Source organism: Pleurodeles waltl, chromosome 6 (assembly GCF_031143425.1).
Source record: "Pleurodeles waltl isolate 20211129_DDA chromosome 6, aPleWal1.hap1.20221129, whole genome shotgun sequence".
Classification (NCBI taxonomy): domain Eukaryota; kingdom Metazoa; phylum Chordata; class Amphibia; order Caudata; family Salamandridae; genus Pleurodeles; species Pleurodeles waltl.
Genome location: NC_090445.1, coordinates 1563422688 through 1563440611, shown reverse-complemented (window position 1 = coordinate 1563440611; position 17924 = coordinate 1563422688). Strand labels below are relative to the sequence as shown.

At 43.1% G+C, this 17924-nt stretch overlaps 1 protein-coding gene across 1 annotated transcript in view; it reads left to right on the top strand.

The window, feature by feature from the left end:
• LOC138301130 (prostaglandin G/H synthase 1-like) overlaps positions 1 to 17924 on the top strand; it is a 341889-nt gene that overhangs the window by 62266 nt on the left and 261699 nt on the right. The window lies entirely within an intron of this gene.

Genomic DNA, 17924 nt, shown 5'->3' with positions numbered 1-17924 from the left:
AGAATTTTAAAAACTGATATAAGTCAACCTATTGTATGTGCAATATCCAAATTCCTATTTGCAGTGTGGTGCATAAGAAGGACGTCAGTATTGCCAATTGCCCCCTTTTAAACTTACATTTTCTTCATTGATTGTATTGCGCTGGTAATGCATTGCTTTAGCTCAGTTGCATATATTGAGTTTAGTAATACCAGGGAGGTGGCTGCTAACTTCCTTCCTATTGTATTATTGTACTACATTTGCACAATGGTTCTATTTTTCGGATACTTGTTTTTTAAACCTTTATGGGAGCTTTGGCTTTGGTTTTATTCTAGTTTTATCCCCGAATATTTTATGAATGTACTCATGACCACTTAACATCTGATTGGATTGGTATTTTAGTGCATTATTTGAATTGAGATTACTTGCTTTTAGAAAGTAGCATATTTAATGTTTTATTGTCATATTTATTTATCTATTATGGCGTAATGGCGAAATAAAGACTATTGATTTGATTTGAATAAAAACCAACACCTGGCATTACATAAGAAATGCTGCCTTTTTTTGCTCTGTGGGTGAGCTTATTTATCCAAATCTTAGCTGTTGTATTTCCCAAAGAATTGCCTGTATTTTAAAACTGACTGAAACTGATGTTTCAAGCAAAACGACTATATTCAGAATTTATGTTAAAATATTTCCAAATTATTGTTAAAGCAGATATTTAGGATTTCTTTGGCCAGTGTTCAAAAGGCTTATTATGCTATCCTTTGCTTTGTATTATAGACTGTTGTTTCATGACTCTTATATCTATATTTGCAAACTTTCCATTATATGAATACTGCTGTTTGGGGTCTGAGCATGCCGGATTGATGTAACCTGTTTGCTCATAGATCCTGTAAGCTGGGTGTCATTGAGCAGTACCATAGTTGTGGGAGCTTACTGGATTTTCAAACACTGCTGTTTTAGGCACGTGATTGCGAGAGCTTTATAATCCACGGTTTTGCCACCATTTTAAAGAATTTGTGAGAACGGTAAGGCTTGACTGGCACATCTTAATATTAATGAAATACTCCACTTGCACCCCTTCACAACCTCTGTTTTTTTAGTCTATTGATGTTAAAAAGTTTCCTGCACATTTTTTCCCCAACACATTCTCGAATGGGGAACCCTTCTAAACCGATTAAAAAAAAGTAGAGCTTCCTTGCTTGGCTAGGTTGCTCGTATTTGATATGGACCGCTATTTCAAGACTATGAAAGAGTACATTTATTAAACAAAGATTTACACATAAGAGTGGTTTCCTGCTGTGAGATCAGCAGACTTGATTTTTTTTTTCCCACTGCCACTTATTGGCAGGGATCACAGGGGAGCTGTTGGAATTCTCATCAATTTCCAAAGCTCTTAATTTGTAGTTATTTTTCTCATCACACTATCACTGTATACTTTTGCATGTTTCTACCAGCTTCTAAATTCAGCTAATAGTGTAAGTATCTTATCAAAGGTAAATTACCTGAGCACTATCTCTCTCTCTCTCTCTCTCTCTTTCTCTCTCTCTCTCTCTCTCTCTATATATATACAGGGAGTGCAGAATTATTAGGCAAATGAGTATTTTGACCACATCATCCTCTTTATGCATGTTGTCTTACTCCAAGCTGTATAGGCTCGAAAGCCTACTACCAATTAAGCATATTAGGTGATGTGCATCTCTGTAATGAGAAGGGGTGTGGTCTAATGACATCAACACCCTATATCAGGTGTGCATAATTATTAGGCAACTTCCTTTCCTTTGGCAAAATGGGTCAAAAGAAGGACTTGACAGGCTCAGAAAAGTCAAAAATAGTGAGATATCTTGCAGAGGGATGCAGCACTCTTAAAATTGCAAAGCTTCTGAAGCGTGATCATCGAACAATCAAGCGTTTCATTCAAAATAGTCAACAGGGTCGCAAGAAGCGTGTGGAAAAACCAAGGCGCAAAATAACTGCCCATGAACTGAGAAAAGTCAAGCGTGCAGCTGCCACGATGCCACTTGCCACCAGTTTGGCCATATTTCAGAGCTGCAACATCACTGGAGTGCCCAAAAGCACAAGGTGTGCAATACTCAGAGACATGCCCAAGGTAAGAAAGGCTGAAAGACGACCACCACTGAACAAGACACACAAGCTGAAACGTCAAGACTGGGCCAAGAAATATCTCAAGACTGATTTTTCTAAGGTTTTATGGACTGATGAAATGAGAGTGAGTCTTGATGGGCCAGATGGATGGGCCCGTGGCTGGATTGGTAAAGGGCAGAGAGCTCCAGTCCGACTCAGACGCCAGCAAGGTGGAGGTGGAGTACTGGTTTGGGCTGGTATCATCAAAGATGAGCTTGTGGGGCCTTTTCGGGTTGAGGATGGAGTCAAGCTCAACTCCCAGTCCTACTGCCAGTTCCTGGAAGACACCTTCTTCAAGCAGTGGTACAGGAAGAAGTCTGCATCCTTCAAGAAAAACATGATTTGCATGCAGGACAATGCTCCATCACACGCGTCCAAGTACTCCACAGCGTGGCTGGCAAGAAAGGGTATAAAAGAAGGAAATCTAATGACATGGCCTCCTTGTTCACCTGATCTGAACCCCATTGAGAACCTGTGGTCCATCATCAAATGTGAGATTTACAAGGAGGGAAAACAGTACACCTCTCTGAACAGTGTCTGGGAGGCTGTGGTTGCTGCTGCACGCAATGTTGATGGTGAACAGATCAAAACACTGACAGAATCCATGGATGGCAGGCTTTTGAGTGTCCTTGCAAAGAAAGGTGGCAATATTGGTCACTGATTTGTTTTTTGTTTTGTTTTTGAATGTCAGAAATGTATATTTGTGAATGTTGAGATGTTATATTGGTTTCACTGGTAATAATAAATAATTGAAATGGGTATATATTTGTTTTTTGTTAAGTTGCCTAATAATTATGCACAGTAATAGTCACCTGCACACACAGATATCCCCCTAACATAGCTAAAACTAAAAACAAACTAAAAACTACTTCCAAAAATATTCAGCTTTGATATTAATGAGTTTTTTGGGTTCATTGAGAACATGGTTGTTGTTCAATAATAAAATTAATCCTCAAAAATACAACTTGCCTAATAATTCTGCACTCCCTTTATATATATATATATATATATATATATATATTGAACATAGTACGTCCCCCAAATACACACATATATATCTACAAATTATTCATAAAAGGCTAAAAAGGCCAGATCACATGTATTTTTCATTTTAAATATTTAAACTATAACCAAACTCATGTCATTGTAAGGAAATGGTCATTGAAATCTTTGGTTACAATTTATAGGTGCTGGTAAGTTGTACATTTGTCACACCCTTTCCAATTGGAAATTATGTAATAAATGTGCAATTATACTTTAAAAAGGGCACAAGACTAAAGATGAACATGAATGTGTATTAATCTGGAGATTTTCACGATGCATCAAATGCAGACCCACAACACTCGACTGGAAGAGGATGTGCCATATTCAAAGTATGCTCACCAGTTTTTGTGCCCAAAGGAGGAGACCTGAAGTCCATGAAAGTAGAACAGAAAAAGGCTCCTGAGAAATTAGTGGCTGTGTCTGTGCATCAAATTCTAAATGTATTCACAGGTTTGGAATTGCTGCCTAAGAGAGAAAAATACAATCTGCTTGCAAACGTGGATCGTGAATGGCATCACTGGATCGGAAGTGGTGTTGAACAAAGCCCTTGTAGAGCTTACAAGCGCTCCATTGACAACAATATTAATTTTCTTTTCACTTCCCTGTTGAGAGAGTTATGAATAAGAAATAACAAGAACCCTCAAATACACTTCCTGAAGCATGGTTGGAAAAGATTTGCTTAGGAAGTTGCAAGAAGTGCACGGAAAGAGAGCTTGGCTGCAATCTTAGATGAATATAGAACAAGATCTGACCGTGCAGAACTGGTATGTTGGATCCCGAAAGACTCAAACAAGACATTTGTGAACGCAGTAGGATATCTTTTCACTTACCCTGCATGAAGGAGGATGTGCTATGCAATGTGAGGTCACAGAATACGTGCATGCATATGTGAAATGCAAATGAAAAGGTGACTCCTGTTGGGATGAAAACATTTTATTGGTGCAGTCTTGCAAACTGCATGGCTCCAAAGTGCCTTTTGATGGGTAATGGGCTGCATATAAGATACCAGAAAATTGGGTAAATGGTTCACCAGTTATTCTTAGAAACAGTAAAAATGTGGCATGAAGTGCTACATAAGAACTAGTTATATTTATTGTACTTAAATATGTGTTTCAAGTTTTTTCATCAGAGCTAAATGGTTCGTCAGTGTGTGCATGGTCCTCGTGACTATGGAAGTGTGTGTCTCCTTTCTAGCTGCAACGAGTTTGGAGACTCTGGCCTAGGTATTGGTTCAATGAGAGCACAGGGCATCTAAGTGAGTCTGAACGTATTTTGCTGTTCATATACGTGGGATACTTCCCTGTATGCATTTGTTGTTGAGGCAGGAGGTCTTAAATGTGATCCAGATTTTAATTGGAAGCCAGTTTGTTAATTTATTGCTTCTGAGTGATGTAGTCTCATGGTTTACGTACCTACCAGTTTGTCTAAAGTGTTCAGGATCACCTAGAGCTGGGATATTTGTAGTGTTAGTGCCAAACATGGAGAAAGTGGGCATAGTCAAGAAAGGACTTGAAAATGATCCATAGTACTGCTGAGTGCCTTCTCTGGGGTAGAAGGGAGGCTATGCGGCAATATATTTCCTGAATGCAGGTCTGATCTATGTGTAATGGCAGTTTTTCCTTTTCACCTAGGCGTGGGTGAACTTGACAGAACTTGAATAAGAGGCATTTGGAATACTCAGTCCTAAGGATCTACTAGGGAATGTGACAGAAATGCAATGGGGTTCATTATCTTATTTGGGCCCTTATTTAGAGTTTTGCAGAGGACTGTCTTAAATTGGTGGTGCTCCTGCCACACCAAAATAATCTTTCCCTCACCTCATTTAAAAACAGACAAGCTGCCGTGTTTCCAATGATGGAGCTTCATCTGGCTTCACTGTTGGAAACCCTTCACTACGCAGCCCTTCTGTCTAGTGTAACTCTGCCCTATGTAGGACCCGTCGGCCAAAGGACTGTCAAGTAATAATGATGATACGCCCATCCTATGTAGGATAGGGCTACCAACACTTGTTTTCCCTGAGATGGTGTACAATACAAGGCATGGCATATCTGGGCCAGGGAAACAAACATTTGCTCTGATGCACAAGAAGAAACTTCCCCGCCCATCAGGGTGTTTGTTTCTGAAAATCAAAAAATAAATAATGGATAAGCCAAAAAAACATGGCACTCACTTGGCGTGCTTTTGTACCCTCAGCATACCCACCTATCAGCATATCTGCCACACAGGCAGTTTCACTCAATACTCAAAGATCCCTGCTAAGTAAGGGAGGAGTCTCTGACTGTGGTAGGTGGCCCACTGCTGAATGGGACATTAGGGAAGTATCTGACTTCCGCCGACTCAACCCATTAGCTTGTTGTCAAACTGGAACTGGAGTCCTATAATCCAGTCCGTTTCTTAGCTCGTCTAAGCTCTATTTTTAACTAAAAATATCTTCACTCTTCTTGCTAGATGAGAAGTTCAAAGGTCTGTGCAAAGTAGATCATAGGGTTCATCAGAGGTAACATGAGAGTGCAGTGTTGCGAGCACATGTTGAGCATTTTTCCATAGTACAATCTGGGTAGTCATGACAAGATGTGGTGTGAGATTAATGGTGCAATTATATATCTTCTGATGTGTTGAGGATTAAGGACCTCACTGTGAATCAGTATCTGGGCCATGCCATACCCCTCTACTTTCTCAGGAGTCAGCATTCACTGCCTATTTATGTATTAGCTTGGTGTGTGTGTGTGCGTGTCTGTGTGTGTGTGCGCGCGCGCACACTTGCGTTTTGGTGTGGTGTGGCATGCTTGTGTGTGTTTTGTGGAATGTGTGCTGTAGAGAAGGTAAATTCAATGCTATATTCCAACATCCCTCTTTGCCAGCAGCACTACCATGGGTTCTAGAAGTCTGGTTGTGAAATAGACTCATACTTCCCAAAGCTTAAAGGCAGAATCCACAAGTCAGGTTTCCTTTTCTGCAAATATAATATGGTGCAGGAATTTCCATTGGTGGATTCTCCTCCAGTTTAGCACTTAATCCAGAAATCAGAAGATTTTCCATTACTCACATCATAATCAGGCCCATATCCTCGAATTCTGCTTCTGCAATTGTAAGCTTTCAACCCTGTGTTTCAAATACCTTGTCCATTCAATTTAAAAGCCCCCCTTGGACGTAGGGAGCCAACATTACCACTGTGAAGCATATACCTTCGTCCGCAAAAAGAGAAATTCTCTCATCTGAGCATTTTCTATGTAGCTCTTTATGGTATCAGGTTCACCTGTTAGATTGTGAGGACTTATTTCATTTGTCTGTCTCTTAGGTAGAAGTTTTCTGTGGACTGCTAAAATGCTTCTTAACAGTCATTTTACCTCTGAACCCTTCTGGCTCTTTCCCAGCGCTTCATCAGCTTTGTAACTGAAATCAAGTCTTCTCCAGATGAGAGGGACCTGTGAGGTACCTAGCACAAACCTGACATGCATCTTTTTCTCAGAAGCCGTCTCCTTGCCAGCATCATACAAACACTGCCTAACATCAACGATTAGTGCTATTTCAGGTATTACAGGTCAATCACATCCTCAAGCATCAGTAGTACTCAGTGGCAAATAATTCAGCAATTCACCTCTTAACATAGCCAATCAACATTCATCAATCAGATATCTAATCACCACAACACTTTCTGCCAGTCCACTCACCCTAATACTGTGGAAGTGCTCATTCTCTGAAAAGGGTCCATATGCACGGTTCTGCCACAGATTAGCGCGAGCTGGAAAGGAATATTTGCTGTATAGAAAAAGGTGACCCGAAGACTTCCTGACACTACAAAGAGTGAAAGTCTGTTGTAGTCCTCATAGTCAAGGTTCTCAGTAGACCAGAAATAAAAGACCCTTGGTAGCTGACGGCTGTGTATCTTGTTTCCACACTAGATTCCACAGTGTCATCTGAATATATAAGGACATTTCAGTATCTCTATTCTGAGGTGTTACCATGTCTATAGTTCTATTCAATTCAGTTTACTGGATTTTGCTTTACCCTGTAAACACGAACCACGTCCATGGATTGTATAGAGATTCAACTCTCACTATGACCAATGCTTACTGCATGCAGTGCTGATTCAACTGAGTATAACTAACAGACTTTTTTAATAAGTTGCAACCAGTCGGTTGTGCCCTACAGACAAACTGTACACCAAGGCTGCTTATTTTAATTGCTGCAAAGACACACCACTTCTGTAGTAGAACAACGTCAAAAATATTCAAATGGTGCCTTTGTTAAGTAGTCCAGTTGGAGAGAGCCGAGATATTTCTTGCTGAGGCAAGCGTGCCTAAGTTATCCCGACTTTCCTAATTCAATCAGTCTTCCATAGTTCACCTCTACCCCGAAAAGGAATGGGGTGTCATCAGACGCAGCTCGTCCTTTAAGGTGGAGGGGCCACGGCCCCCACCTTTTGCCCTTCATAAAGAGTGTCTGTCAGGCTGAACAAAGGCAAGCCTGACAGACGCTCTTCATTTTCAGCTCAGACAGCCAGGAGTGAGACATGCACGATTTGCGCAGACTCCTGGCTGTCTGAGCTGAACTTGGCTGGGCTGAGGAGGTCACAGCTGTGTCTCGAGGCCCTCCCCTGGGTGACGAGGAAAGCGTCACCCACTGACTTCGACTAAGCCCTGAAGCACCCACGGCATGTGTCAATCAGTGACACTTAGTCACAGAGTTGGGTGGGGTCAGCAGTCTCACTGACCCCATCCCACTCTGTGATGAGGCTGGGAATGCTGGCAGCAGTCCCAACCATCCGGGGACCTCGAGGCTGAAGGTAAGTGAGTGTGTGTGTGTGTGTGTGATGTTTTAAAATGAATGTTTGGTGCGTGCGTGCATGTTTGAATGTGATGAGTGATGTTAATGGATGTGTGTGAGTGAGTGTGAAAGAATGAGTGGGCGTGAACTTTTAAAATTAATGTTTGGTGCGTGCATGCATGTTTGAATGTTATGAGTGTTGTTAATGGATTTGCGTGCATGCGTGTCTGCGTGTGAAAGAATGAGAGTGTGTGTGGGTGTGTGTGCTTCTTGCCCCCCCCGCCACCCCCTCTCCTAAAGCTGCCAGCCGCCACTGGGAGTCATCAACATTTTGCAGATGCTGATCGCTGGGCATATCTGTAATTTTTAGGTTTCACGTCTGCACAATGGAACTTGACAGACAAATAACTGTAAGGGGACATGGTCCATTATGGAAGGCTCGATGCTGTACTGTCTTGCAAATCCCATGAATGACAAAAAGTCCATTCCTGGACTACAAAGCAGAACAGGAGGTATGGCTGGACAGAACATGAAACTATGGGTGGCAAGCATGAAGGTATGGACGGACCACTCCAGTTACTCTAATTGTCAACCCACTAACCAACATTGCTGTGATGCTCAATTATCTTCTCACAAGTATTTCCAGATGCATTCAAACCAACTACCATGCACATTCTCCCACTTGTGTTCGATACACTATTGAAAAGGTGGGCTTTCTCCATTTAATCAAGTCGCAATTTTGTAGGGAAATATTTTGCATCCATGGTCGATATTTTGCCATTCTACAATTTTCAATCTGTATTTTTGCAGTAGACATGTCTCATATAGAGTTTTCCAACCAAATTCAAATTAACGGCTGAGACGGTTCCTGCCAGGTAGTGGCTGCTGCTTTAGTGAAAAAAGGCTGTGGAGGTGGGTCCACCAAGTGATGGTATTATGGTGGAACTGTTGTTTCATATTGAATCCTCGAAATAGGCCACTAAATTGGGTGGTCTGTTTCCAGGATCACAAACTAAAATGAGTAATCTGTTTCCAGGATTCACAAAAAAAAAGTATATGACGCGCTGGGAGTTTTTCCATCATGTGACAGGCATTTCAGTGTAGGCCTTTCAAGGTTTCCATGGCTACCCCCAACCTTTGTGAAAATTGTGTCTTGAGGGGCTACGCTGAAATGGACGACCCAGAATAACATCAGATCTGCAAAATGGTGTCCCCGATTGTCAAACCAGCAGCAACTCTGAATCAAGAATAATACGTGGCGGCGATATAAAGAAAACAGAAAGGACATGGGTCACTTTTGGGCAGAAGTCTGAGGGGTGGCCGTCAATGGGGAAGCAGGTGCAGTGGCACTGGGACCGATGAGAGGGAGGGACCTGAAACACCCCACTTATAGAAGTATTTTCATACCCATTCGGTATGAGAGAGTATTTCCATTGTTTGCTCTAGGGCACATGACACCCTTGCCACCCACTGGAGAAGGTATGTTAACACTTTCCGCAAAATGAAGCCCTGTCACTTCACAGTAAACTGCATAAACCAGATGTTCACAGCAGCTGGCAATACCGAATACAGTCACAAACACAAATTATAGCCATGGTTTACTTTAATGGTGAGGATTCACTCAAATGGAGGTCCATTTCATGACTCCCTCCTGTTCTCAAATATTGCAAAAGCTATTGGAGCTTTTAAAAATACGGATTAGAAGGTTAAAAATAGCGCTTTGTGTAAGCCTTGCTGGTGATGGCACATCCTTAAGCCACTTCCTTTAAGGAAACCATAAATACTGCCATCGTAAAAAAAGACACAAGCAACGACTAAGAAACAAGATCCTTTAGGCAAGGCCTGTCTATCTACCTGACCCATAGTTTCCGCTAAGGGAACCTGTGGTTTCTTAAGTGATGTAGCACGCCGCATTTGCATATTTTCCCAGCATTTCAAATGTTTCAATGAGCTGTGTTTGCATCTCTTGCTAGATTATTTAGTTTAGACACTATATACCACAAGGTAATATCAATGTAGCCAGACCCCCCAAGTATGATAAGCACATTCTTCTCTGGATTTACAGAAGATAGAAAATCGGAAATGAGCTGCGGGTTAAACTGGAATATTCGGAATGAAAGCATGAAGATCGTCATTTCAGTTACACTGGGGCGCAGTTCCTGGCTGTGTTAGTCTTTTCCAGGAATGCTTAGTATCTTATTGAAACGTCTGGCAGAGTCTTATTAACAGGAGACCCAACTTTGTGTTGACTTAACTTTAGTGCTGTTTGAGGGAACGTCCTACTACATAACATACAAACATAAAATAAAAAACAAACATAAATATGCTTTGTAAAAATTAAATAGAATTATTAGCTTATATGGCAAATAAAATTAGTACATAATATAAAAAACATCAAACGCCTGTGGGAGTGGATGGGGTGGGACATTTATCCTTGGAACACTAAAGAAAACAAGCATTTCCAATGAAATAGGGCTCGCATATTTGGAACAAGTTAATTGTCATCTTTTGACAGCAGTGCCCGCCAGCAAAAACAAAAAAAAACATGAGTGGAAACTGAGAAAAGACGACTGAACAAAAAAAAAAAAAAATTAGCTTTAAAAACTAAAACATTGCAATTTTGTTTGTCCTGCTGAGAATGTTTTTTGCCTGTCACAAGCCTTCTGTTTATGGGGCACTGAAAGTTAGAACAAAATACTACCTCGATCTCGGGAGCAGCGTAGGACACTAATTAAGTTGAAATTAATTAATGCTTGATCCCTGCTCTACACAGAGAAACGGAAATGATGCCAGACATGCATTGACGAATTACAAGGCTGTAAAGAAGAGTGCCACATAAACTAACAAATGGTGAGCGACAGGCGGGCTCCAAGCCCTTTACTGAACACAACAGAGTCTTGCACACGAGACGCATGCGCAAGCACATGCACTCACAGGCTCGACCCTAAAAATGCATTAATGCCTAAAGACTACCAAGCAAAGTCATTTGAACACAGTGATAGCACCCTATCCTTTAGTACGCTTTCACTTAATACAGTTTAAAACTCTATTGAGAGTTTAAATTTAAACCACCAATCACCTTCAGGCTAACTCCAGGTGTTTTATTTGTAATTGCAAACCATTTTGGATTTACTTTGATCGAAAAATTATAGGGCCATGGTTGTAGAAAACATTTTCTCGAATCCAAGCATGTAACACAGTGCCTTGAAGCCCCAGTGGCCCGGGCACTGCCCAAAGCGAATGAATACCTATAAGACTTGCGAAACTCGGGGGGCCCTCATCGCATTCTGCAGGAGGCTTCATTATTTTGTGTAACACAGGTGTTCAGATCACATAGCCCTGTACATTGTCATAATTTGAGTTGCAATGCTACAAAATACGTTCCAGGAAGACAACAGAATTGTTCAACCAACCAAGAGCAAAGCGTCAGTACCTGAATGAGAGGTAATTGAAACACTTACATCAGGCTCTTCCCTGGGTCGCTGACACAATACCTCGCTGTAGACATAAGATCTCATATTTTGGCACTAATTGATGTCCTTGTTTTTAAACTGTGTAATTTATTTACACCTTTCTGAAAACTGATTGTTTTTGCCACACCTGAAGTATTTTTTCAGCACCTGTTTCAGGAAAACCCGATCACAAATGCCAGGTAATTTATTTCAAATGTTTTAGATCTTTTATCAAAGAGAAAGGATTTCTATAACACTTATTCATTTGCCACATACTCTCATTCCAAAAGAGACCTCGAATGGTATGGAATTCTACAGATTTTACTACATCCAGATTTTACACTAAAACACATCTATTTAGACTTCACTTTAACATTGGCATCAATTAATCAAAATGCTAGGCATATCGGAAGTGACATCATCCACTTGTTCAGCCACTCATTACATCACAGGAAGTGACATCTCAATACTTTTTAACACTGATGATGTAGGAAAAGCTGTCGCCACATGACCTTTCATATAATGGCATTAAGGTAGTGTTCCTGCTGATCTTAAAAAGCAGCAATAAATGTAAGATTAAAGATTAAGTGCAAGATAAATAACAGGTTTCTAAAGCAGATATAATTTTGTACTGTGCGTGTTTGTGTGTGTGTGTGTGTGTATATAATATATATATATATGTATATATATATATATGTATATATATATAAAATCTCTCTCTCTACATACCCCCCCCCCCCCGGGGCACTGTGAGAAACCAGCACAGCACTCAAGTGTGGTCCATTGTAAACAGTGTTTATAATGGGCCACGATTACAGCATCCATTTTAGGACATCCTCATTCCTCACTCCTCATCCCTACTTCTCATCCCTGCTTCTCATCCATCATCCCTACTTCTCATCCCTACTTCTCATACCTGTGTCTCATCCCTGCTTCTTATCCATCCTCCCCGCTTCTCATCCATCATCCCTGCTTCTCTTCCATCATCCCTATTTCTCTTCCATCATCCCTACTTCTCATCCATCATCCCTACTTTTCACCCATCATATATCATCCCTACTTCTCATCCATCATCCCTACTTCTCATCCATCATACATCATCCCTACTTCTCATCCATCACCCCTACTTCTCATCCATCACCCCTGCTTCTCTTCCATCATCCCTACTTCTCATCCATCATCCCTGCTTCTCATCCATCATCCCTACTCCTCATCCCTGCTTGTCATCCATCATCCCTACTTCTCACTTCTCATCCATCATCCCTACTTCTCATCCATCATACATCATCCCTACTTCTCATCCATCACCCCAGGGAGCCCACTCTTGGGCCGAAATCATGAAAAAGGGGAGATGGTGCATAGCCACCATCCCTGAGCCATTAATCCTACCCTGGGGCTGAAATTTGCATAGTTGGGTAGGGGGACAGCACGGCCCACCTCCCCGAGCCTCAAGAAGCCCCGGGACCCCATCCCCTGGGGTTGATTCAATAATAAACGGGAGAGGGGCCTCCCTCCCTGAGCCATGAGAGGCCCCAGGGGGCCCACCCTGGGGCCAAAATTAATGCATATAGGGAGGAGGGGCCGCCGGCCCTCCTCTGCGAGCCATCAGAGGCACCGGCAGGGAAGCCTTTGTTTGCTTACCCTTGGCAGAAGCATTTTTGACTGTCCCACCAAGCGGGAGCAAATACAAGTCTGCCCCCAGCGAACACGAGCTTTAAAAATGCTCCTGCCATTCCTGCCTGCAGCGATGCGGACAGTAAAACAGATCTAAATATTATTCTCTCACGGAGGGTGCAGCATAAATAGCTTCTGTCTCCAGGCAGGAGCAATGATAGCTCCTGCTGCATGCAGGGAGCTGGCTGGGACTGCAGGAGCCTTCGGGCTCCCCCTTTAACCTTCAGCAAGTATATGGTGGGTGCCCTGGGCGGGTACCCACCTTTAGTAGTTTGGGACCCAGGGCATGGGGTTGAGGAACAGACCATCATCCCTCCTTTTAATTTTCACAGTGGCCTGGGGGATAGGTTCCTTAGGGCCTAACAAGGCTTGGGTAGGAGGGCCACGCAGTCCCCTTCCTCTTTAATTGTAGTCGTGGCTCTTGGGGATGAGGTCCCTAGGTCCTGATAATAAGGCTATGGGAGGGAGACGACACATCCCTCTTTCCCTTTAATTGTAGAAGTGGCCTGGGGGAATGGGGTCCCCAGGGCCTGATAAGGCTTGAGGAGTGGGGCCAGGTGCCCCTCTCCCCCTTAATTAAAAAGAACAGTGATGGAGTTTTCAGCACCTATTAAGGCTCTGCGAGGGAGGCCACCCGGCCTACCCTCCACTTTCATAAAAAAAGAACCTGGGGTGGGATGTGGTCCACAGGGCCTAATAAGGCTTTGAGAGGGGGGCACGTGGAACTCCCTTAAAAAAACATAAAGGATCTGATTAAGAGTTTGATGGACGAGAAAGCCCGTTTGTGAAACTCCTGACAGGGTGGCTGCCGCTTTTGTGGTGACCACCCTGCAGGACCTATTAGAAGTTTCCCGCTAAGCCGGCAGGAGGAAACTTCAGTTTCTGCCCTCTGGCCTAGCAGGAAACAGGCTACAGTATTGTCTCTGGCTCGTAATTGAGCCGGAGACAATGCTGTAGCCTGCAGATCGCTTCAAGGCAGACAGTGAACATTGCAATAGTGAACATTGCAATAGTGCTGGGCAGGGGGACCCCTGCACATGTTCTCTGCCAGCCTTTTAATGGTGGTGAAACCGCCATAAAAGGCTGGTAGAGAACGAGGTCATAATCCACAGGGCAACACTGCATACACTGCTGCCCTGGCAGATTATGGTCTCTGCTCCCGGCTGAGACGGTGGAACCCTGGCGGTCTGACCGCCAGGGTCCTAAGGTGATGGTTGAACTGCCACAGCAGCAGTGGTCCTGACTGCCACAGTGGGGCTGGCAGTCTAAGGCCTGCCAGCCTCGTAATGAGACCCAAAGTCCTCGGGCAAGCTTCCGCAGCCATTGTCCAAAGGCTGTGCATGGTGGGGGGGTTGGTTTTACGTATTGATACAAAATATTATTTTGCATTAAAAAACATCCGAAAATCACTGAAAAAGTAATGTTATAGGTATGTGTGATAAAAAGATATTTTTTTTAAAGAAAAAAAGCCTTAGAAAATCTCTGAAAAAACCCAAAGGTAAGGTAACATTATAGTTAGGTGAATATGTTAGTGACAAAATTTACAACATTTAAGTTTTGAATTAAAAAAACACAGAAATTCCCTAGTTTATAATTTGTGTCCATTTAGGTCATGTCCTATGACATAATTTATGACATCACTGATGACACCTCAAATGACATCATTGATGACATCACTGATAGTATCATCCAAGCTTCTTTTGTACACATTGCTTTGTAAATGAGTATAGTATTAGGGCTATGAAAGTAAGTGCAATAGCTCAGAATAATATGAAGTATTGTTACTGCTATCATATATTCAACCCCTTTAGGTAAAGCAAGGTTGTATTATGTGCAACATTGACCCTATACCATGCACTTTCTGGGTAGCCGTGTTCATGTTGACTATGAACCACAGGTGAAAGGGTTACCTATCCTGCACACGGTGTTCAATCTGTATACAACTGTTTAGGGAAACTAAGTTCCTCCAGTTTCTGAAGCCCTGTTATGTAACTAATACCCTACTGCATTCAGTCTTTACCTGTATAAAACCCCTCACAGTCACTGAACCTACGCTGAGAAAAGAAATGAATATAAGTAGAAAAGTGGGTACTGTTAACAATGTTTACTCTATGGAGAGAGTTTGCTATGTACCACACTGTTTGTAATCAGTGAAATTAATGAGAAATAGAACACAGAGTATTAAACATTATCTACTAAAAGCAGTGTACACTCTATGCAAAACTTGTCCAAAGAGTGATTATTCACTTAACTCCCAGGGTGCCTGGGGTGAGCTGGTCTCGTCCTCGCACACGGTTCCCGTGTGCCAGGGATGAGACCAGCTTGTCCTGCACCCTCCCCCCCCATGTGCCTGCCACCCACCCCTTCAGGGCAGGGATGGATGGGGAATCGCTTCCCCTTCCACCCCCGACCAAGCCCCAACCCCCCAGGGACGTCTAATGACGTCTGTGGGCAAATCGCGTGCTGACCTCATCAGAGGTCTCCTCCGATCACGCTGGAAACATGCAAAAGCATTTCTCTTCTGATCGGGAGGTGGGGCGGGAGAGGCATGAAAAGAAAGGAAAGACTTTTCCTTTCCTTTCATGTCTCTTTCAGCATTTCCGATCGGGCAGCAGAAATGCCCAGTAGACACCAGGGATTTCAATAAGGGGAGCGGTCCCCTGGGGGCAGAAAGCCCACCAGAGACCAGGGAAGATTTGTTTTTCAAAATAAGAGGGTGGAGGTATGGCCGTACCCCCACACCAAATAAATGGGGCTAAAGTTGTTCTGCCCACCAGTGGGCAGATGGGGCAATTACCTCCAATCCACACCAGAGGGGGCAGAAAGTCTACTAGATGCCAGGAAGTTAAAAAATAAATAGTGGGGTGGTGGCTACCAACCAGTATGGGCCTGGTTATGCCGCCCCAACTGAAGGGGGTAACAGTCTTTCAGCTCTCTCCCGCACACTAAATCATCTTATCCCATGGCAAGCAAGAGGACGTTTGATTATTTTGGGTTTTGGTTTTACATGTTGCCATGAGAGCTTGGCTAATTTTCAAAATTGTCCCACTTGGAATGGTGAGGGCTGCACTTTTTGGACTCTTTGACGCTGCCATGTAGAAAAATCCACAAGACCTAGACACATCTGAAAACTAAACATTTGTTTGATTCCAGGGTGTTGTGCTTCACATGCACCCGCACCATTTTCTTACCCACAATGCCCTGCAAACCTCAAACTTAGCTGGAAATCACACATTTTTCCCACATTTTTTGTGATGGAACCTTCCGCAATCTGCAGGAATCCACAAAATTCCTACCACTCAGCATTGTCTCATCTGTACCGATAAAAATTCTGCTTCTCTTCCCTGTCACAGGCACTTGGCCCACCTACACAAGTGAGGTATAATTTATACCAGGAGAGTGAGGGGAACATTGGGTGCTAGGAAATTCGTCCTGGTGCGGTGATCCCACACAGAAATGTGTGAAAAATGTTATTTTGTAGCTAAATTTGAGGTTTGCTGAGGATTCTGGGTAAGAAAACATTGGGGGATCCACGCAAGTCACACCTCCCTGGACTCCCTCAGGTGTATAGTTTTCAGAAATGTCTGGGTTTGGTAGATTTCCCTAGATGGCTGCTGAGGCCAGGACCAAAAACGCAGATGCCCTCCACCCCGCAAAAACAAGTAGTTTTGTATTTGATAATTTTGATGTGTCCAGATAGAGTTGTGGGGCATTTCCTTTCGCGGGCACTAGGCCTACCCGCACAAGTGAGGTACCATTTTTATCGGGAGACTTGGGGGAATGCTGAGTGGAAGGAAGTTTTTGGTTCCTCTCAGATTCCAGAACTTTCTGTGAACAAAATGTGAGGAAGAAGTGTTTTTTGCCAAATCTTGAGGTTTGCAAAGGATTCTGGGTGACAGAACCTGGTGAAAGCCCCATAAGTCACCCCATCTTGGTTTCCCCTGGGTGTCTTGTTTTAAAAAATGCACAGGTTTGGTAGGTTTCCCTAGGTGCCGGCTGAGCTAGAGGCCAATAAACACAGCTAGGCACTTTGCAAAAAACTGCTCTGTTTTCTTTGGGAAAATGTGATGTGTCCACGTTGTGTTTTGGGGCATTTCCTGTTGCGGGCGCTAGGCCTACCCACACAAGTGAGGTACCATTTTTATTGGGAGACTTGGGGGGATGATGGGCGGAAGGAAATTTGTGGCTCCTCTCAGATTCCATAACTGTCTGTCACGGAAATGAGAGGAAAAAGTGTTTTTTGGCTAAGTTTTGAGGTTTGCAAAGGATTCTGGGTAACAGAACCTGGTGAGAGCCCCACAAGTCACCCCATCTTGGATTCCCCTAGGTGTCTAGTTTTCAAAAATGCACAGGTTTGGTAGGTTTCCCTAGGTGCCGGCTGAGCTAGAGGCCAAAATCCACAGCTAGGCACTTTGCATAAACGGCTCTGTTTTCTTTGGGACAATGTGATGTGCCCACGTTGTGTTTTGGGGCATTTCCTGTCAGGGGCGCTAGGTCTACTCACACAGGTGAGGTACCATTTCTATGAGGATACTTGGGGGAATGCTTGGTGGAAGGAAATTTGTGGCTCCTCTCAGACTGCAGAACGTTCTGTCACCAAAATGTGAGGAAAAAGTGTTATTTTTTGCCAAATTTTGAGGTTTGCTAAGGGTTTGGGTAACAGAACCTAGTGAGAGCCCCATAAGTAACCCCATTGTGGATTCCCCTAGGTGTCTAGTTCTCACAAATGCGCAGGTTTGTTAGGTTTCCCTAGGTGCCAGCTGAGCTAGAGGCCAAAATCCACAGCTAGGCACTTTGCAAAAAACAGCTCTGTTTTCTTTGGGAAAATGTGATGTGTCCATGTTGTGTTTTGGGGCATTT